The sequence below is a fragment of the Typopeltis vanoorti genome, chromosome 2 (assembly GCF_054136105.1).
Source record: "Typopeltis vanoorti isolate ZY-2024b chromosome 2, IOZ_Tvanoo_1.0, whole genome shotgun sequence".
Taxonomy (NCBI): domain Eukaryota; kingdom Metazoa; phylum Arthropoda; class Arachnida; order Uropygi; family Thelyphonidae; genus Typopeltis; species Typopeltis vanoorti.
The window spans coordinates 110156233-110180339 of record NC_143550.1 but is presented as its reverse complement, the minus strand read 5'-3'; the positions used below and the strand labels follow the sequence as shown (position 1 = coordinate 110180339).

At 36.2% G+C, this 24107-nt stretch overlaps 1 protein-coding gene across 1 annotated transcript in view; it reads right to left on the bottom strand.

Annotated features, from left to right (window-relative positions):
* The window catches only part of LOC150109332 (cellular tumor antigen p53-like), a 202845-nt gene extending 180656 nt beyond the window's left edge, over positions 1-22189 (bottom strand). Inside the window, exon 1 of the mRNA XM_090412619.1 lies at positions 22158-22189. The gene's annotated coding sequence lies outside the window, so the exon portion shown is untranslated. The remainder of the gene's footprint in view (positions 1-22157) is intronic.
* Positions 22190-24107: the final 1918 nt, after the last annotated feature.

The window sequence follows — 24107 nt, the reverse complement described above, 5'->3', positions numbered from 1 at the left end:
CTGTCTACCACCAGCCCTGAATATATACTTTTTCCCAAGGAAGCAAAATAATGTTTTGCGCATGAAACATACTCACATCTAAGCTACTTGTATATAGAGGCTAATGACTTCATATCGCTTGCCTTGGTATGTATCCCATAATGCAAAGCACATCCCCTACAGTGTAGCAAAGTGGCTTTCTTCCAGCATATTCTGTGGTGGGTATCTAGTGCATGGTCTGCAAGTCCTGAGTGGCTGTATTGGTGAAACCAGATGTAGTTTTTGTGTTCGGATATCCTGATATTAGCTGTCCTGCCTCTTTGGTCATAGTAGGACGGTTTACAGCTGCAAGGGACCTGGTAAACTCCTGGTGGGTCTAGGGGAAGTGGCTAGTCTTTGGTGGAGCAGATAAGGGATGCCAATTTCTTATGTGGTTTGTAACAGGTAGTCAGGTAATTTTTTTTTAGGATTTTTGTGAGGTCATATGCCCCGGATATACAGAATGGTGATAGATTTAGTGTAATCTCTGTTAAGAAGGGGGGACAGGTTGTGGTTAACTGGTTTTAATATTTTCTGGATTTTTTGGGGGGGGTTGTAGCCATTGGTTAATAAGGTGTTAAGGATATCATTAAGTTCAGTAGTTATGCAGTTAGGTTGTCATTTCCTGAAAAATTTAAAGTCATTGTTTTGCTTCTTTGGGAAAAGGATTAAAACCAAGTATATAATTTCTCAGTATCTTTAATGAGACAGCATGTGATGGAATATACTAGGGGTTTGAGAGTACTTGATCTAGTAAATGCATCTGAGAATTTGTCTATAACCAATATGACCCCATAGCTGTCAAATGGTGAGCGTGATCATATGGTTTTGACTTGGGTAGTGGCTATATGTGTGGAATTTTCAGTTAAGGAAAGTATATTATTATTATTATTATTTCGGGAAACTCCAGGGAGTCCTTAGACTCATCGAGGGAGGCCTAAACATCATGTCCACACAACTATATGACATTCTCACAGTATCTATCATACTTTGCCTTGAACTCGCTCACCATCATAGCACCCACAACAGACTGGCAGCTTATTCCACTCATTTACCACTCTAAAAGTAAAGAACCCAGCTCTAACACCCCTGCTAACCACACTCTTGCCCAGCTTCCATAGGTGTCCCGTAGTTCTCCCACCACCAGTCCTGATCTCAAAAATATCCTCTGAATTAATCCTATAGAATCCCTTTAGCAATTTGAATGTCTCAATCATATCACCCCTTTTCCGCCTATCAACTAGTTTCTGCAACCCACAAATCTTCAACCTGTTCTCATATGGTTCATTCCATAGACCTGCTATCATCTTAGTCACTCGCCTCTGGATCCTCTCCACCTCCTCCCCATCAAGAAGGAACCAAAGTGATCAAATCTGGGCGCAGTAGTCGAGATGAGGTCTTATCAAGGCTCGGTACAGAGGTACAATAACTTGCTTGTCTCTGCTCGTCAAGGTATTTTTCAACAACCAAGTGAGTTGATTTAGCTACTTTTGCAATGTGCCCCCTAAACTTCATCTCCCTATCCACCAACACTCCCAAGTCCCTGGCCTCATCAATCTCCTGGAGTACAGTTCCACCAATGTGGTATACTACTAATCTTTTCATCCCAAAATGCATAACCTTACATTTTGTCACATTAAATTGACATCCATTCTCCTTAGCCCAGAACTCCAATCTATTTAAGTCATTCTGCAAGATTTTGACATCTGCATTCACTATCGCCCTACCCAACTTTGCATCATCAGCGAACAAATGAACTGTTCCACTTAGATCCTTCCCTATATCATTAATGAACAGATTAAACAGCAGTGGTCCAAGAACAGAACCCTGTGGTACACCACTAGTCACAGGCCATCTTTTGGACTCTACTCCTGAATAAACTACTCTTTGATATCTCTCCATCAACCACCCACCTATCCATCTCACCAACCCTATATCCATTCCCATATGTTGTAGTTTACGGATTAGAATTCCATGTGGTATCCTGTCAAACGCCTTTGTCAGGTCCAGCAGTATCACTGTAAACCTATTTCCCTTATCTAGTTCAGCCGTCACCTTGTTATAAAACTTGAGCAAGTTACTGAGGCATTATCTACCCTTCACAAAGCCATGCTGTCCCCCTTACAGTATCTCATTTTCATCAATCCATTCATGTATTTTTACCTTGACTACTTTCTCCAACAAGACCTTGACGATGACTCCTGATCAGTCGGTAATTTGCAACCGTAGTCTTGGATCCTCCTTTATGCAGTGAAACTATTTTCCCCTCTTTCCACACCTTCAGGACTAAACCAGACCCGAGTCCCAGATTAAACAACATGGTCAAGGGCACTGATAATTCCTTAGCCGTTTCATGCAAGACCTGTGCCGGTATACCATCCGATCCCACAGATGTATTCACATTAAGGTTCTGTAATAGACTATTCACCTCCACTTCATTCATCACAATTCCCGTATAAACTAATGGTTCCTTCATTTTTTCTATGTCACCACCTGGATGATATACTCTTGCAAAGTGTGCGCTCAGTAACTCCACTATATCGACTGATTCAATGACCTCCTTACCATCGTCATTCCTTAAAATCATTTTGCTGTGTACAGTTTTTTCTTGCTTGCAGCATATTGAAAGAACTGTTTGGGATTCTCTTTTGCTTGCATAGCTAGTTTCCTTTCATAATCCGCTTTTGCTTTTTTTAACCACACTCGTTACCCTTCTGGCCTGCAGGTCACCCCTTTCTTTAAATTCCCTCCACAGTTTCTTTTTTTGCAGCTCAAGCTTAATGGTGTTATTCATCCATTTAACCCCTACTTGTTTTACTATTCGGACCCTAGGTATACAATCAGCATAACCTCCTGTAAATGCTCCTTGACCACTTCCCATGCTCTATCGACGTCCAGCCCTTGCAGTTGTACATGTCATGGCACTGATCCAAGCAATCTCCTAAGCTTGTCATACTAGCCAGCACGGTAATTCCACATATACCCTGTCTTAATCGAAAATTCCACACCTTTAGCCACCTCCCAGGTCAAGACTTTTATGATCACTCTCACCAATAGGTGGCAACATGGTCATATTCATTACAGTCAAATTCTGAGATGCTATTACCAGGTCAAGCACTCTCATACCCTTAGCATTTTCAATTACATGCTGCCTCAGATAGTTATCCGTTAATAATTGAATAAAATCAATTTCCTTCCTCACATGTGTCCTCTCCTCCTTCCAATCGATGTTACCATAGTTGAAATCCCCCATAATAATTACCCTCCTTCCACTCATTTCATCAATTTGTTAATGCATACTATCTCCACCATCTATTCCATCACCTGGTCTATAGCAGCACCCAACTGTATATTTTATTCTGCCAGTCTCAATCTCACACCAAATGGCCTCAAATGAGCTCCTTTCACTATCCTGCGATACAACTTCAATTCTCCTTGGCTATATATGGAATTACAGGGCTGGTAAATATGACAAGCTTATGAGATTATTTGGATCAGTGCCATGGCATGTGAAACTGAGGGGGTGGATGTTGATAGTGCATGGGAAGTGGTAAAGGAATGTTTGAGAGAAGTAATAGCAGACTGCATACCTGGAGTCAAGAAAGTAAATCGAGTGGGAGTTAAATGGATGAATATCACCATTAAGCTGGAGCTGCAAAAAGAGAAAATAATGTGGAAGGAATTCAAGGAGAAAGGCAACCAGGAGGCACACCAGCCTGCTGGTTGCCTTTCTCCTTGAATTCCTTCCACACGTTTGCGTGACGTTTGGCGAAATATCAGAAAGTATATATTAAAGTTTATTTAATTTATATTTCTAGTGTACGCTGTCAATTCCTTAATTATTAGTTATTAAGGTCACTGATATATAGGAGTTTTGCTGCCAAGACCTAAAGTAAGCATAGGTAACGTCACGGCGCTTCCAGAAAATCCAGGAAGTTTGGATGGTAAGACAAGGGACGTTGAATGATATAAAAGGTCATGATTGGCAGGCAAAGGGGCTTTTTTTCTAATGCACATGCTGATATACTGCAACCAGAGGCAGTTCCTAACATCGCCGAACAACTGTATTACTTTTCCAAGGGAGAGAACTTGCAAGATGACAACCGTCGAATAGTACCCAATTGCAGCTGTTTCGCAAGAATGAGGAAGGAACGAGCAGAACTTGCCCATACCCCTCGAAAACCCTAAGACTTTACAAGATACTGAGAGCTAGTAAGTAGATTGCTCTATATTAGTGTCCAAGATTGTTTGTGTAGATAATTGATGCTAGTTCTGTTTAATCAATTGTAGTATGTAGCAAAGAAGTTAGAGAGCCAAGTGTTAGTCTGTATGTGCATAAATGAATGGTATAAGTTTGTATATTGCTTGTGTTAGCTAATGCATAGAAAGTGTTACATATAATTTGTCTTAACTTTTATAAAATTGAATGTAAGGTTTTGTGGGCTAAGGACCTTTCACATGATAAATAAGTTGAGTGTGAGATTTCTTTGTTTAATGTCTCAAGTGATTAGTTTTGCTTCAAAAATTGTGATTCAAGCACGTGATATGCCCATTACTGTTTGTAAATATTTGTCTTAGTTAAAATAAACATGTTTTGTCTTGTAAATAGCTTGCCTGATCTTTGTTAACCAATGCACTGTCTCACAAAAACTAATAGGACCTGTATGACAAAGATATAGTAACCGCTATGACTGTACAATTCCGAGTTGCTTGAGATTAATGAACAAAGGGCTCTTGTATGTGCTTAGCAGATAAATTCTTATGTTTGTCAAGAATATAAAATTTACATAGTCCTTGATGGCACAGTCGTTAACTAATATAAATTTTTCAGGTAGTACTAAATATGAGCATTAGCAATCTACACCCTCTGTCCAAAAAGAAACCGAACTTTCCGAAAATAGAAGAAACTAGTGGCGCCACCTGTTGTATCTTTTTGTTGTTGAAAGCAGCAACCTTCGTTAGTGTTGTGTCAACTATTTATGACATTTGTTTCATTAGAAGCCGAGTTATAGTGCCAAGAGTGACAGTGTGTTTTGACGAACACAGTCGGAAAATGAGTTTCAAACATAGAGCTGCGATTGACTTTTGTGTTAAACTTGGTAAAAGTCTTACCAAAACGCATCAAATGCTTCAAAAGCATACGGTGATGAATGCTTATCCTGTACTCAAGTTTACAAGCGATTTATATGATTTCAAAATGCTCGCGAGATGCTTGAGGAGATGAAAAGCAGAGCTGTCCAAAAACTGGACTGAGCGAAGTTAATACCCAAAAATTGCATGATTTCATCAAAGAAAACCCGAAATCATCCATGAGATTGATTAAAGATGAATTGGGGATTCCAAAATCAACTATGCACAACATTTTGGCCGAGAGTTTGGGCCTTTGTAAAATGAATTCGCGATTTGTTCCCAAGAAGAAGTTGACCGACGACCAAAAAATGTATCGAACCGAACACCTCAAGGACCTCATTAAAACCGGTTGTAAGGACTCAAACTTCCTTGAAACGATCATTACTGTGATGATTTCGGGTTTTCTTTGATGAAATCATGCAATTTTTGGGTATTAACTTCGCTCAGTCCAGTTTTTGGACAGCCTGCTTTTCATCTCCTCAAGCATCTCACGAACATTTTGAAATCATATAAATATAAACACACTGGTGTTTTGAGTATGAGCTCGAAACAAAGCACCAGTGCTGAGTGGAAACCACCAGAAGAGGGGCATCTGAAAAAAAGGTTGCTTGGAGAGGTCTGAATAATATTCTCTGGTTATTGTTTTACCCTTTTCAAGATAATTAATAAACAAACTGCCTTTAGCATCATAAAACACTGATGCATTGATCTTTCCTGCTGATGAAACTTCTTTGGCACTGAACAACCAGCTTCTGTCCACTGTTTTGACTGCTGTTTGGATTCTGGTGTGTAATGGTGAATCCAAATCTCACTCATAGTAATAAATCGACGCGCAAAATCAGTTTTATTCTTGTTAAAATGCTCCAAGCACTGTTCAGAGATTTTCATGCGAGTGCATTTTTGATCTGCTGTGAACAAGCGCGGCACCTATCTTGTGCAAAGCTTTTTCATGCAAAATATATTCTACATGTTCTTTTGAAATGCCTATAGTCTCAGCAGTTTCACGCATTTTGACTCGCCAGTCATCCAATACCATATCATGCACTTAGTCAATGATTTCTGGTGTTGTTACACTTTTTGGACATTCTTCACATGGATCATCTTCAAGGCTGCCACGGTCAAGTTTAAACTCGGCAGCCCATTTCTTAATTGTTGAAAACAAAGGAGAAGAGTGCCCATAAACTGTTATTATTATTATTTAGGCCTCCAAGGAGTCAAAAGACTCATCACTAGAGGTCCTTCCTAGGAAACACGTCTATCCAGACTCATCGTGGGAGGTCTCTCCTAGGAAACACAAAGTCTATCATACCACTCCTTAAATTCATTGACTGTTATCACTCTCACCACTCTATCAGGATAAAATTTGGGGGGACTTAGATGGTGCCGTACATTCCCGTAAAGGGAATGTATGCTGTATCATCACACAGTAATTAATTAGTAGTTGTTACATCCAACATTCCATCACAGTGGAGCAAAGGCTTATTTATACCAATACCCCCCCCAAAAAAGCAATCTAAACAACCAGAAAAACTACAGAGAAATTGCACTCCTTACCACCATGCTGAAAATCTATAACAGGATGCTTCTAAACCAAACTGCTTTTTCAAGATGTCTTGAAAAACAGAAGCACTGTTGAAATATATCCACTGTAGGAGCAAGAGAAAAACTTTCCTTAAATTTTAAGCTTCATAGATAGCTCAAAAGTCCTCAGTTCAATAAATAGACAAAGGATGTTCAAAATTCTCATTTATTATGGCATACCCTTGAAAATAATCAAAGCAATAGCATAACTGTATCAGAATTACGATGCAAACGTAATGGTTAATGAAGAGATGACAGAGGATCTCTTCATTAAATAGTCAAATTAATTACCACTGAAGTTCTTTATTGAGACTCATTGACATCATACATTTTTATCATTACCGACCTATATGTATTCACTCAGGAAATGGGTATGAAATAACTCTAAGATTCAGCAGGACAAACCCACATAAGCAGTCATTGCTTTGTAGATGATGTGCAGACTGCCCAAAACTACCTAGATGATTTATGTGAAAATGCATAACTAACTGGATTGGCATTTAACAGCAGTAAAACTAAAGTCTTAAAGAGCGAAACGGAAGGAAATGTTAAGTTAAACGATTACACTCTTGAAGAAATTAAAGAGTTTCAGCACCTTGGTTCCTACATAGTGAAAACAATGCAAAAACTCTTCAATCCCATGAAAGCCTAACTAACATCTGGAAATCCAATCTCAATACCACAAATACCAAAATCTGTTTGTACAAAACCACCAGTCAAGGCAATTACATGTGGTTCCCAGACATTAAACATCATTACTCAGTGAGCAGTTAATATCATCAATAGCTTTTAGACAGGACACCTTTCACCTATACTGGGATAGACTATCATTCTTGAAGAAAGCCAGCAAAAATCCCTAACAGAAATAATTCAGAAAAGTCGACTGAGGTGGGTGAGACATCAACTTGCAGATTCATCTATACTTGCATTCAGTGCTCATTTGGCAATACATAAGCAAACTTCTTTTTGAAGAATGAACTATCTGACATTTACCATTTGACATAAAAGAGAGCAACTTGGCTTACTTTCATTCAATAGACTATCTCCATGAGTTGATATGTGAATGTTTCAGTATATATTTCCCTATTCATACATGTAAAAATGATGCAAACTTTCTTATATTATTATTATTATTATTATTAAGAGAGCCCTCGAGGGAGGCCACATACTACACGCAACAATTATCATACTTATTCTTGAATTCATTCACACTGCTTGCACTCACAACATCCAGTGGCAGTCCATTCCAATCATGCATCACCCTATGAGAGAAAAATATATTCAATTATATTCTTGTTTAATTCTTTATCCAAGTGTAAACAAAAAATTTGTGCATGAAGTACCTTCACTACTACTCTAGTAGCAAGGCTTATACGTTGGTCATACATAACTGGTAATTAGTTTACGGAATTAACAATGCATATAAAGTATATTAATTAAAGATAACTTTAATAAATAACCTATATTTCGGCAACGTCACGCTGCCATCTTCAGGAACATAAAGATATGGTATGTGCACGCAGGCACTAACAAAAGCAAATGAGGAAGGAAGCAAGAAACTAATATTGTTCCTAAAGTCCTAATGGTGCCCTCTGGCGGGCTAATTTGGTTGTCTTGGCAGTTGGGCTGAAGTTCTCAAAATGTGAGTCTCCCAAATTTGGGGTAGTTTCATGCACCAAAATTTGTTGAGGTTAGGAACGTTTTTTAAAAAGAGCTGCTGAAGATTCCTTGAATAATCTTTCGTATTTAAACTTGCTGCAGTGTATTATTTTTGTTTTCTTCCAATTGGAAGAAAATTTATTTTTGTTTTCTATTATTTTTGTTTTCTTCCAATTGGAAGAAAATTTATTTTTGTTTTCTTCCAATTGGAAGAAAACAAAAATAATACATTTAAATACGAAAGATTATTCAAGGAATCTTCAGCAGCTCTAAAAAATGTTTCTAACCTCAACAAATTTGGGTGCATGAAACTACCCCAAATTTGGGAGACCTACATTTTGAGAACTTCAGCCCAACTGCCAAGACAACCAAATTAGTCCGCCAGAGGGTACCATTAGGACTTTAGGAACAATATTAGTTTCTTGCTTTCTTCCTCATTTGCTTTTGTTAGTGCCTGTGTGCACATACCATATATTTATGTTCCTGAAGATGGCAGCGTGACATTGCCGAAAAATAGAAGTTATTATTAAAGTTATCTTTAATTAATATACTTTATATGCATTGTTAATTCTGTAAACTAATTACCATTCACTACTACTCCACTTGTATATGTTAGTGTTGACTTCACATAATCTTCTTTTCAGTCCACTGCTGGACAAAAGGCCTCCTTTAACTCTTTTCATCTTTCTCTCTTCTTGGCTTTCCAACAAATTTTGAACAGTTCATCATTCCCATCTTCTAGGACATCCTCGGCCTCATTTCCCTTCTTTTGGAATCCACTTTGTTAGTATGGTGGCCCATTGCTTGTCTTCTCTTCTGGATAGAAGTCCAGCCTATTTCCATTTTACCTCATTATCACATAATGTAAAAACATTATGAGAAGGACCACTACCAACTTGTAACTATAATTTTATAACCCTTCATGGGTGAAAGTCTCAAAAAAATTATTATTAATGAACTTTGTAGCTAGAGTGATTTAATATCCTTACAGCTTTTTGGGCAATCTCTCCTGCTTTCTCCTCCCATGCCCACAAATATGTCTCCCTTTTTCACTTGTGTCCTATTTTTATACTTAATTTTGCAGTGCACAGTGTGAAATTCTTTTTTCCTTTCAGTTTTTTGTTAATACATCGGCAAGCAAACATAAGATAACACACTTGTTATCCCCATCTGTACTACAGATTTTTTTTATTCATTCTTACTGAGCTGCTTAGCTTCTGGAGCACAGGTGTTTTTTTTTTATTATTATTATTAGACATTGACAGTGGTGCACTCAGGATTTAATCTTTGGGGGGGGGGGGAGTTGAGTAGATGATTTACGAATACACACTACGCATTGTATACGACCTATGACTGAGCATCTGCGGTGATCGCCAATACATGACAAGTAGTATACAAATAGAAGACACAACATAAATAAAAAAAAAGAATTTTAATTAGGAAAAGATTTCTGGAAAATTTTCTAATGTTTATTTCCTTTTTCTTTTGTGGGGGCCAAGGCCCCTTAGCCCCCTCCCTGGGTGCACCACTGACTCTGTGGAATGCCAGAACTTATCATGAGAGGCTACTTTATACTGCACTACACTAGTCAATCAGGATGATGATGTTACATGTACAATTTGCTTCGAAAAAGACCTGGGTTTGATCTTTTTTGTGACGTGAGAATGATGTGACATGCACTTGGGTTTTTTTTTTGTTCCTAATGGCAAAGAATTTTTATAAGGACTTTTCAGTTGAAAGTGAGTTAATCAGTTCTACCTCATAAAGAGGTAGAACTTTAGTGTAGACACTAGACAATCCACCTCTGAAATATATTTTTTATTTGATAAATGTATTCTCCAGCCAGTTTTCCAAGAAGTAAGTTCTACCTCTTTATCAAGTAGAACTGGTTAACTCACTTTCAACTGAAAAGTCCTTATAAAAATTCCTTGCCATGAGGGACAAAAAAAATAAAAAAATCGAACCCATGTCTTTTTTCTAACTAAAGTGCATATCACAAAAAAGATCAAACCCATATCTTTTTCCAAGCAAATTGTACATATAACATCATCCTTCTGACAACACTACTAAAGCAAATACTGCAGAATGTTATTTCCATTCACTTTGCTCTCCATATGTGAATATGGAAATCCACAGTACACTCTTGTGTCTAAGGCAATATAATAAGTTTAGTGTATTTCAAGATCAATTCTCCTAACCTATGTATTACAGATTAAGCTGAAGCCATCCAACTGTTTTTCCTTAAGTGTACAGAATTTGTTAGCATGCAATGTCAGCATTGTGATTACCTCTGCCTGAATACACACAATGCTAACTTTCCAAGATTACTACACTTCAGCTGGAGTAACCTTCATCCATTGTAGGATTTGCATCCTACTTATGCCAGCTTCTTTAACCAAGTAATACATCTCTTCCCCAATCAACAATTGTGAAAGTCTTGAGGTTGCAGAAAATTTGAGTAACTTCTAGAACTTGTATCACTATATGCTAAGTGTTTTCTGTTTAATATGTGAATCCTAAATGGTGGATTCATACATTAAAATAGTAGCTCAAGAAGTTCCAGTAGGTCCATTGAACCCTACTGGCAGTTTCCTGCATGTGAGATAAGAAATTAGTTATGCCACCATAATAGAACTTAAATATAAGCAATGGGAATTTTAGCTTTTATGATGATTTTTGAACTACAAGAATACCCTTTTCTTTCATCTTGTTAAGAAATCTGGAGGTTATTGTCTTTTTTTTTCTCATATTTTTCATACTTCTCATATTTCTCATATAATATTGACATATTTTTCTCATGTCAGGATAGCCAATATATGGCTATCTCCAGATGCATACATAAGCTTAAGTGCCGATCATTACACATTATTATTAATACTAGACCTCCATCAAGTCAAAATAGTCATCGCTGGAATTACAACTGTTGCAAACAAAGCTCAAACCATGCCTTAAATTCATTCAACATTTTTGCAGACATTACACTCTTAGACATTGCATTCTACTCAATTACTTTCCATTCAAAGAACCTACTATTCACTCCTTGCTCACATCTGCCTTATTCAATGTCCAAGGATAACTTCTTGTTCTAACCCTATTTCCATTTATGAAAAATATTTTCCACATTAAGGTAAGGGGGTTATATTACCATTAATCTGGTAATAACTCCTTACCAACTTGTTTCTCGATCATATTTCCTTTCCACCTGTTCATAAAGTTAGACAAATGGCATATCCTCAATTTGTAATACCCCACATTCCAGAGATGTGACACTAGCTTTAATGATTCATCTTCAGACTTTTTTCTAATACATCCTAATACCAACTGACTATTTAGACTTATGTGCTATTGAAATTTGTTATAATGTTTAAAGGAATGAAAACAGCACAAATAAAATAATCAATCCTATATTTCATCTTGGTCAGTGAGATATCATCAGAGAAACAATAAGTGAAAAAGATTAGGCTGATAGCCTATGAGGGGTGCTCTCTCTATAGTGCTGTTGGATGGGAGGCCTAAGAATTAAAGCTTCCCAAATCTTCATAAGTTTAATACAACTATATTTATTAAGATTAGGTTGGTTTTTTTTTAAATTGGCTGCTGGTTCTAAAAAAGGTTTTCAAATCTGTATTTGTTGTGGAAGCATAGCAGTTTTCTTCCATTTGATCTGTGCATATCCAAGACAGTCGGCTAGATCTGACTGACCATACTTATGGATACAGATGTATTTTTATGTTCTTCTAAGGAGATGTTTATAGATCTTCCACTCTGACCATAATACGATAAGCTGCAAGAATAAGGAGCCCTATAAACAGAGAAATGGAACAGAGAAAGGAGGTAGATGATCCTTTTGAGAGCAGATGAGGTTTGAATGCAGTGTAGAGATTGCACTGTTTTAGAGTTCTAGCTGTTTTTTTTTCCATGGATCGTTCTCTCTGTTCCAGTTGTTCATAAGGTTTTTCCTTGTTCTTGCAACTTATCATATTATGGTCACACTGGGAGATCTGCAAACACCTACCTAAAAGAACATCAAAATACATCTGCAGCCATAAGTATGCTCAGTCTAGTCTAGCTGACCATGCCTTGGATAACCTGCACCAAATCAAACAGAAAAAACTGCTATGCTTTACTAGAACAAATACAAATTTCAAAGACTATTTTTAGAACCAGCAACAGATTTAAAAAACAACCAAAATGTTAATAAATATGATTGTATTAAACTTTGCAAGATTTGGAAACTTTAATTCTTAGGATTCCCACCCAACAGCAATGGCATCCATAGAGGGTGGTGGCCTGGTTGGCGTACTCACTCTCCAACTAACAGGTCGTAGGTTTGAATTCTGCTGTGGGCAGTGATGTGTGTACTGCTATAACCTTTGATATGACACAGTATGATCTTTACTGTCCTTGTGCCATTAAAACTATAAATCATCATCACCACCATAGAGGATACCCTTTATAGGACTTTAGGTATTCGGTCTAATCTTTTCCACTTGTTTTATGCATTTTTTGTGTGTTTTTACAATTTTAATATTGCTTCCCTGACAATATCTCAGTGAAAGACGAAATATAGGATTGATTAAATGTGTGTTTCTTTATTTGTGCTATTTTTATTCTATTAAACCTTATTATGAACATCCTAATCCCAATCAAAACCAAGTGACCCTATGTACACATAATCCATATGCAGCTTAAGGCTGCATATGAATTATTGTGAAGAGCATCCTATTACTCTCATCTGGATGATATATCCAATAAAATTATCAAATTTTTTGGCTAATTATTTCTTTTCCTGCTGTCATCTTAATAATATCTGTATTAATTTCCAAAGGACCATAGAATTGCCACAAATTTTAATGCCAACAATTAAAGAATTTCTCAGAGAGAGAGAGAAATTCTTTTTTAATTATATAATTGAGTATTATATTAGTATTTAGTATATACTATATATATTATATTAGTATATACTCAATATAATTGAGTATTGGAATCCTCTTTCCAACCAGATTCATCCACCAAAAACAAAGTATTTCTGCATGAATTATGATTAGCAATGTGTATCTCCAATTTATAAGAAAGAAAATGCTATTACACTTATCCCTGAATGCTTATCCTCTAGTAAATCTAAGGTTCACTAGATAATTTAGTCCGTGTATTGTCTGTCCAAAAGTAATTTTCTTCTGCAAAACAATTTCCACATTTATGTGATCTATCATCTAATATCCTTAAGTTTCCCCCCCCCCCCCCCCAATTTTACAATAAATACACTGCACCATTCTGGACTTATTACTGGCTTCAGTATTTTCTTTAATATAGATATTTTTAAGCCGAGAGAGCGAGTGTGTGTGTGGCTTAGTGCTGCCTTTGCCACTTTCTTTGCTGTTCATATGATCTGCATGACACTACCTTATGTGACTAATTGTTATATGCAATCAGCTCTTCCCTCCCAAATTCCAATTCTTCTGAATAGAGCTTCTGCAGCTCATTCAGCATAGATGAAGCACTTTGGTCAGAAAGACCTGGATTTGATTCCCATCTTATGGTGTGAGGAACCTTTATCTGGTCTCTTTGCTAAAGGTGAGTTAGCAGTCTCATATGGTAGAGGGTTTTTTCACCCGGAAACTCGGGATTTTCGTCCCTCAGAACAAGCAAAACCGCCTCGTGAACATACATGGATCTACTGTCATAAAATACATACTTAATCTCTCACTAGGAGGGCTAAACCAGTCCTAAGGGACAGTCGAGGAATGTGTGTGTGGGGGGGGGGGACCTCACACAAATAAAAATTCTTCTGAATTAATGCCTCCAACTCTAACCTTAATAAAAAATAATAATACAAGCTCAGAAATCTACTAAAAATGACCAAGAAAAGGTACTCTAAGCAGTGACTAAAATGAAGGTGTTTGAAAGCTACCCTAATAGTATACAGACATCATCTATTATTTAGTATAAGTAAATAATATATACTCTTAATACCTTTTCATTGACCATAGAGTACTCTCACACTTTTCTAGTCTTAACTTATAAAAATCGACAGTCTGCTGGTTTCCACTTATCAAGGTTAAGTACATTCCCATAGTATGCTGGATAAGCAGTGTTCCGAAATGGAAATGAGTTTTTTCCTCCCCACAAAATTTGGGTTTTCTTCCCACAAATAAGCAACAAGCAAAGAACACAGAATATTGACTGATGTATTAGCCTTATAATTTTAGATACAATTCCTATTCAATATAGCTGGCCCTTCCACAGAAATCCAAACTGTATGGTTCATGGAGGGGGGGGGGGCTACTACTACTCTGAATCCTGAGTAGTAGTAGCCCATGGTTATATGAGTTCATTTTGAACTCATATAACCATCTTTACATCAGATTATCAAGATTTCTTTGCCACCTGCCCTTCAAAAGAGATCTGTCAAAGTCTATAAGTTCTTCATATACCATTATGGTATAAAGATGTACAGCTGACTTTAAATATCTCTGTTTGCCTTATACAGCAGCATAAGACATGACAATAGGAATATATATATATATCAGCATGCTTCAATCTATAAACTGAGGTTGTCTCAACACTTATTTCAACAGTACATATATCCTCTTTCAATCTAAGGCCCACACACATGCTCATCTTCCAAGAACCACATGATCATCCTCTCTACCTAACTAAAGGCAAAATTCTCTGTTCACAATCAATTTTCTGATGCTATCATCAATGAAGAACACATGGTGCCAAGATAAGTTATATTATACAAGAGATTGAAATTTGGCTTTAACCAAAAGCAGACGATTTCAGCAGTTTGTTCCATCACTCACGGTTTACTTAAGATTGTCTCTTGTATAACAGAGATCAAAAGAATTGCATTACATTAAGTCAGTTAAAGGTCAATACCCCAGAGAATATAAATATGGATGTGCAAGGATTATGTCGCTACATCAAGTGACAAGTACACATCAAGGTCACTGTTCACTGAGATAGCTTTCTTCATATGTCATAACTGCACAAACATGGAGAGAAACAAAAAAAGGGCAGATTTATAGCTACCATGTTGATAACTGCAAATTTGACTCATTGTACAAACAATGCCTACTAATTTTGCTGTGTGTATAAAAGTGACGTTAAAATCTTCCAAAACACATACATTCACCTATTAGATCACACAAAACTGTATAAGCTGGACTGGATATAAATTGGAAAATCTGAACTATCCAACCAACATGCTGTGGGTTAAAATCCCATACTGGGATAAAAATTTGTGAAAGCCTATCATTTCCAGCAAGTATAAAATCACCATCCTGCTTACTGGAGGCTTAAAGCAGCTGAAATACCATGTTGACTAGAGCAGAATTTCCAGATTACATACGCCTCAGCTTGCCATACTATAGGCTTGTATCCATTTGCGGAAGAGATGAAGAGAGAGGATCATAACTTCACTTCCCTAATTTTTTATGCTTCTTTTATTTGCATATAAAATCAACGAAGTATTTGAGCACATATTAGTCAAACCACAGTGATATGTTCCAGATTCAACCAAACCATGTTAATATGGTATCCAATGCTCTTATCCTTTATAATAATAATGCTTATGATGCTAACAACATAATGCTTATTAAAAGAGTTATTTGGAATTAAGTGTATATAACAATATGACAATGCTGCTAAAATTACAATTAATTCATTAATATTACTACATGACACTTTTCTGAATAAGAGTACTATGGTACTGAATGCAATAAGTTATTTGGAATTAGGTGTATATCTCATTTTCTGCTGAGCAATTAACATTGAAATCTTGGGAAGAAAATATGCAATTTCTTCTAATGAATAAAGAATTATTATAATCCTTTTCTCCTCTAAAAAAAGTGTTTCTTTAAAAAAAAAAAAACACTTTTTTTTTTTTTTTGCATTATCAATCTTCTTATTAGAGAACTATTTATTGCAATATAATATTTCTTTTGTGCTAAGAACTAAGAACATAGGGTTGGAAAGTTCACAAGTGTTTTCTGGAGCCTACTTTCTATTGGTAAATATAGTAACATTTTCAAACACTCAATGAGTACCAAGGCCAATGCATGTGAACTTTACAAGTCATTGTGTTAAGCAGTTTGAAGATATCAGAGTACAAAATGAAATATCTAAAATTATCCTCCCCTTCTTAATGAGAAAACTGATTAAGTTACTAATAAAACTATTACTTTCTTCTTCACTCTTCTAGTTAAACAGAACAGAAAATATGCATGTACATATACTCATATGTATCAAATTTTATATAACTATTTTAACTCTTCATAATGCTTATTCTAAATCATTACTCTTGAAACTAGAAGCAATGTAGTTATAGTACAATACTTCTAAACAGATGAAGAGAAAAAAAAAATCTGTATGTTGTATATTAATATTTTTGAATATTAGTGTTAAGCTGGATACTGAATGAACGAGGATGGGCTGGCAATTTGGGATTTAGCTGATAAATTGTATTCTTATTGGCTTAAACCAAAATACAAAATGATGGTACATGTTGTACCATCATTTTGTATTTTGGTTTAACTGGGTGCCGGGCTGGAGCGCCACCCGGTTAAACAAGGCCCCCGTTGTTTTCACCAGGAAACCAGGGCGAACAGCGAAAAGTCAGCTACTGGAACAAATCTGAAAACACACCCCAACTCAACATCATCAGAGTTAAAGATCGGTACTATCAACATAAGACGCCTGAATGGCAAAGAAATGGAGCTAGCTGAGGAAATGGATAAATACCAGATTGACATAATAAGGGTGACTGAAACAAAAAAGACAAAAACTTGTGAGATCTTTCTGAGCAATAAATACAAAATGCTATATTCAGGCAATGACAATCAAGGAAAAGAAGAAGTAGCCATAGTATTCAACACAAAATACGAGGCTGATCTTCTTGAATGGCAGTCAGTCTCAAGTAGTGATGTGGGCAAATATCAGAATGTGGTAACTGGACAGTGAGACTTATTTGTGCCTATGGTCCCACAGAAGTTCTACAAAGATAGAAGTGGAGGAATTTTTTGATGCTTTAGAAAAAGCAACTGACACAATGAAAAGGGAAAAGTTGGTCCTTTATGAGCTGGATACTAAATTCTAGATTTTTTATGCATTCTAAAATACTTCATTAGAAAATATTCTCAGAAATGTGACATCTTTTTTGTAGTCAATTTTTCTGAAATACATTAATATAAATTCTCATTATAGCTATCAGAGAAGTGTTTTTATGAGGGAGGGGAAGAATTTTGTAGTAGTAAAATTTTAATTAATTAATTTATTTATTTAGTCACATATAATAAAATTGCAATTTACATTGAGGAGTGAAATAAAAACTCAAAACACCAACATTTGAAATATTATTATTAATTCTACGACCCCATGGAGTCAAAAAGTCATCTAGGAGGTCCGTTGTCATACACACACAGCTCATCGTACCTTGCCTTAAACACATTCAAATTCTCTGCAGGCATCACACTCTCAGGTAAAGCATTCCAATCATTCACAACTCTGCATGCAAAAAACCTGCTTCTCACCCCCTTGTTCACACCCTCCTTATACATCTTCCAGAGATGACCTCTTGTTCTTCCACCATTTTATGAAAAACCACTTCAACATGGATCCTATAACAATCCTGTACCAACTTATACATCTCGATCATATCACCCTTCTTCCTCCTATCCACTAGACTCTATAAATTGCATCTTCTCCACCTTTCCTCATATTCAACATTTCAGAGATCAGAAATTAACTTAGTCAATCGCCTCTGAACCTTTCCAGCATCTCTTCGTCCTTTTGAAAACCAGGTGACCAAATCTGTGCACAGTAGTCCATATGTGGCCTAATCAAGGTCTTATACAATAGAACAAGAATCTCCTTACTTCTACAAGTCAGTGTCCTCCATTATTAATTGTAAGACTCCATGGAGTCAAAGACTCATCTAGGAGGTCTTTTGCCATACACACAGCTCATCATAAATTGCCATACACACAGCTCATCATAAATTGCCTTAAACACATTCAAATTCTCTGCAGACACCACACTCTCAGGTAAGGCATTCCGATCATTCACAAATCTGCATGCAAAAAATCTGCTTCTCACTCCCTTGTTCACACAGTCTTTATACAACTTCCAGGGATGACCTCTTGTTAAAGAGGAAAAGAGAGAGAGATTATGATATGTCTTGAATTTAGGACTTTTTGGCATGGATGGCCCTAAAACAGACCCCTTGAGGCACACCACTAGCGACTTTCCTCTTCCAGGATATTGCTCCCCCATACACAATTTGCTGATTCCTATCAGATATGAGATAGTCAATCTCCAATCCAGTGCACAAGTCTAATATACAACCCCATCCACTCTAATTTGACTATCAACTTATCATGCAGTAATCTATCAAAAGCCTTTGCAAAACCTAAGTGTACTACTGTGTATCCATTTCCTTTGTCTAACAAGCCATCACCTTATTGTAATAAGTAAGTAGATTATGAAAACATGGCCTCCCTTTAGAAAATCCATGCTGTCCATCAAAGATAATACCACTGTTAAATTAAAGATATCAAGAAATTATATACTTGGTTTAATCCTTTATCCAAGTGTATGCAAACAAACTTTGCGCATGAAGTATTTTCAGGACTGAGGCAACTCGTATATAGAAGCTAATGAACTTCACATCACTTGCCTTAGTATCCCATGTAACTCATTCATCAACCACTCTCCAAGTAAAAATTGTACTTCTTACATCCTTCTTCATCTTTACACAACTTCCAGAGATGGCCTCTCTTTCTCATCCACTTGTTTTATAATTCCTTCTGTATTAATCTGATAAAATCCCTTAACCAACTTGAAGGTCATCAGATCTTTTCCTCCTGTCCAAATTCTACAATGTACATTCCCTCAACTGCTCTGCACATCCACCAAATCATTTCTTACTTCTATTTTAGTAAGAATTCTATTGTACTGTCAACATACATCTCTGGGCACTTTTTCTTGTATTGATTTATTGTTTTTTATGTCAATCATGAGATCCAAGAGGTCTCAAGACCTACAAGACTGAAACTGTCATGTGGGCAGAGAATGATAATCACTGTTTATTGTGATCTGCTTATAATCTTTGGAATCTGAATTAAAAACTGTCAACAATACTTGGTATGCCATTAGATTTTTTTTCCCTGACACTAATGCTCTATAGATCTTGCAATCCCATGTCTTTTGTAATTTTAGGTGGGAATTAATATTTATGCATTTCAAATACTAAGTAAAATCTTCATATCTTTAGATTTTTAGGGTAAAGAGAAAAAAATAACCTGAGCTAATACTAGGAACACCCATTACGTTTGTACATATCTAATGTGTTTAATTATAAAGAAAAGCCTTCATCTAGTTTTATGTCAGATTGCTAACACTGTGCAGTTTAGATAGGTATGACTACTGATAAGCATTTATTAGAGCATATAGAATGTTTTGCTTTAACTCAAAGCTCTCTTATTTATAATAAACTAATACAATGATAATTATAAATGCAAATGCATAGTTTAAAGCAGTCACACACTCTTCCTTATTCTCCATATTCTTTTTGCTAACTTCATAGTCGGTCTGCTTAACACTGATCATGCACAATGAACGTCATTTGACTGCCATCTTAAGATAAGAGCACTGACCCAATGTCCACAATCTGTACATCTGTGACAGGTTCAAGACATTGTAGAGGGTCCAAAGATGAGTGAATAAGACAATATCAGGGCTCTGGAATGTTGATTATGGAAAGAGGTTGAAAGAATGTGGATTGCAGAATATGATGGATAAGAGATAATATGATAGAGATGTTTAAGTTAATGAGGGGATTTCATCAGATTAATCCAGAAGGGATTATAGAGTAGAAGGTGAGAGGAAAAGAACAAGAGGCCACTCCTGGAAGTTTTCTTACATGGAATTGTGAGTGAATGGAACACATTGCTGGAATATGTTGTTAATGCAGAGTGTTAAGGATTTTAAGATTCAGTATGACAAATATGTTGTCAGTTGAATGAACCCCCCCCTACCCCCCATGATGAGTCTGCTGATTCCATAAAGGGTGTAATAATAATTAATGTACCTTGTGTCACAGTGTTTATATACACAATGTCTGTTAAATAAGGAGACAGATTTTTTTAGATAGACTGTAAATATTTGGAATTGAGCAAAATATTATAACATTTTAACTGTAGATTATCAAAATATTGATGTGCTTTTTCCATCAAGTACATAAATATCATGATAACTTTATTAGTTGTCACACAGATGCCGTTTGAATGAGATGGTGTTAGGCCTCATGATCAAAAATGGAACAATGAGCAGTAATAAAATTTTATTTTAAACTGAGCAAATCCACAGCAAAAATCATTAAACGAACTTGCTGCGAAATTTTCATTGAAATGGTTGACCAAGATCATAGTATTTTAGAGAGAATTGTGATGTGGTGATGAATCACAGTGCTTCTGTTATGACCCAGGAACAAAATGGTGAAGCAGAAATTATTACTATTATTATTACTATTACTACGGGCAACTCCAGGGAGTCATTAGACTCATCGAGGGAGGCCCCAAATCATATTCATCACAACTATTTGACATTCATACAGTACCTATCATACCTCGCCTTAAACTCATTCACTGTCACAGCATCCACCACAGACTCAGGGAGCGCATTCCACTCATTCACTACTCTAAAAGTAAAGACCCCAGCTCTAACACCTTTACTAACCACACTTTTGCCCAGTTTCCATGAATTACCATTGTAGATGTCTTCAAGCAAGCCAAAAGTTCAGTTGGAAAAATCAAAACAATGCTAATTGTTTTCTTTGACATTCATGGAATTGCTAATAAGGAATTTGTTCCAGAGAGCCAAACCATTAACAGACATTACTATCCAAATCAAAGCACAAGATGAGTGACAGGGAATCAGTGCCAAACAAACTGGTGACTGTTGCTTAAAATAGGTTAACTAATCTCATACTAGGAAGTTGCATGAGACAATTACCATACTATAAAGTAGTATGAGACTTGGATGATGATCTGTCCTCAAACCTTAGTTGCTTTTGCAGCATTTCACGCCGAAATGCCATAAATTCAAGAACCATCATAATCTCTCTCTTTTCCTCTTTAACAATATACTCTATTAATTCACAATCTCCGAGGGAGGGAGGGGAAATCTCAATACCGAAAAACAATCTTACTCAACCAGTGAAGATGTCATCTCCTATCACGTTATAAAAACCTTTCCTCCTAATTTCTAACTTTGAAGTTTTTAACCCATCATAACACCCTCCGCCAAAACCGAAGCCAAGCCAAATCTTTACACCGTTTTGTTTGTTCTGATGCATTCCAATTCGTAGAAACTATCATGAAAGTATATGTTTCCTACCGGCATAAGTAAAAGTATGAAGGATACATACTAATTATTTTAAATTTCAAAATCATAAGGGACTAATAATAGTTACTACTACAAGCGAAACAGTACGAATATAAGCAATGTGATTAAATGCCACCATCGGTTTCAATGATGAACTCTCATGAAAGAATCTACAATTTGTCCACATCGGTATTTGTTTCTTACCGGCATACGTAAAACTACGAAGGATGCATACCATTAGTTTTAAATTTAAAAAAGCATAAGAGACCAATCATGATACTTACTACTACTACATGCGAAACGGTACAAATATAACAATAAACAAAGTAATTAAATGCCACTATCAGTTTTAATAATAACAATAGCAAATGCACATTTCTTACAAAATCTTTCGGCGAATAGTTTCTTTTCACAACAAATTCTACAAGTGCACCCCCTACATTTCTGAATACACTTTTTGAAACTTGCCATGGGACGATTTCTATAATAATCTACACACACACACACACACACACATGCATATATAAAAATATTAATATAAATATGGATGTAAAGGTGGAATACGCACATAAAGATGTAAAATTATAATGTAAATATGAATATTGATACAAAAATATAAATATAAATGACAAAATCAACTTGCAGAAATTGGTGGATAGAAGGAGGAGGTGGGGATATGATTGAGACATATAAGCTGTTAAGTGGTTATTACCAGATTAACGTCGGGGAGGTTTTGCAAAGAATGGGTGAGGACAGCAGGAGAACAAGAGGTCATTCCTGGAAGCTGTATAAGGAGGATGTGAGCAAGGTAGTGAGGAGCAGGTTTTTTGCATGGAGAGTGGTGAGTGATTAGAATACTTTGCCCGAGAGTGTGGTGTGTGCAGAGACAGTGAATATATTTAAGGCATAGTATGATAAACTGTGTGTATAACAGTGGACCTCCCACGATGAGTCTTTGACTCCATGGAGGTTTTTATAATAATAATAATAATAATAATCGGTACTACAAAAAGTTAGATAGGGCTAAATGGCCTCGCCTACTCCCGTATACGGGAATAAAAAGGCGTTTGCTGATTTTTTTTATTTTTTAATCGGTACTTGGAAGTTACATGTAATATATGCAATGGAGCATGTAGGAATAAATTACCTCATGGCAGGGTTACTATTGGGAGGAAAACAAAAAACAAGTACACAAAAAGAACTAACGAGAATGAAGATAGACATCAGGATCTATAGAGGAAGCATTGGTCCTTTATCTTAAATAAAAATAAATACGCTGACGTCTTTTATTCATTTATAGGGAGTAGGCGAGACCTTTAAATCTTTTGAAGACTGAGTGGGCAGTTCAATCTCCACCGGTAGCCAATCAGAGATAGCTGACCTACATAACCCTAACAGGATATGTTACTGTCTGAAATAATGTGGGTTCTATGGCCGATTTTCTTCCCGTAAAAACCGAGTTTTCGGGGGGGAACCCGCTTGCCCGTTCCAGAGATCGACTAACTCGGGACCCGTTTGAAGAAAGGCTTTGGAAAAATTCCTCCAGTCGCGAATAGACGAACCATAAGTCTTATCTTCGGGCGGCCTAGAGTAGAGGATGCAAGCGTCACTTCCACTTAGCTACACAGGCCTTTGCTCCTTTACCTTTTAATTTCAAAATTAGAAAGATATAAAAAAAAAGATGAACAAAGTTTAACGTGATATTAGAATCTTGCTGCTTGACAAAGCTACTAACATATTTCTCCATTTCTCTTTCTTGGACTATTAACATCCAGTTGTTTCCTGGATTCCTATGATCTCATCTCTCTCTACCTGATCCTCAGTCATCATGTATACAGATGAGATCTCTCTACCCACCTGAGAAGATTGTAATATGATCAGCAAATCAAATATTACTTAATTTCTTTCTTAAGATATTGATATTACTGGGTTCAGACAGTTTTCAACAGATAATCAAGTGTAGTTGTAAAAAGTATAGGACTATGGGAGCATTTCGTTTAATATTTTTGTGATTAGGAATTCTGCTGCCGTTTTCATATGACTAGCTGCTGTAAATACATTGAATTAATCTGATAGTGTATATTTAAAATTTATGACTTGGTCTATTAAAGCATTTAAAAGAGCAAAATAGGCTATGGAGTAAAATGCCTTAATATCGTAGATAAAAGCGATGCGTTCTGTTATATTCATTAGCTTTTTTAAATAATTTGGTTTAATGTATGGAAGTGATCTGCTGTATAAAATGTTTTCCTAAAAGATGCTTGTATGGCTTGTGTGCTTCTAGGTGGCCAGAGATTACCTTTCGAATAACTCTCATGAACAGCTTGTAGTTA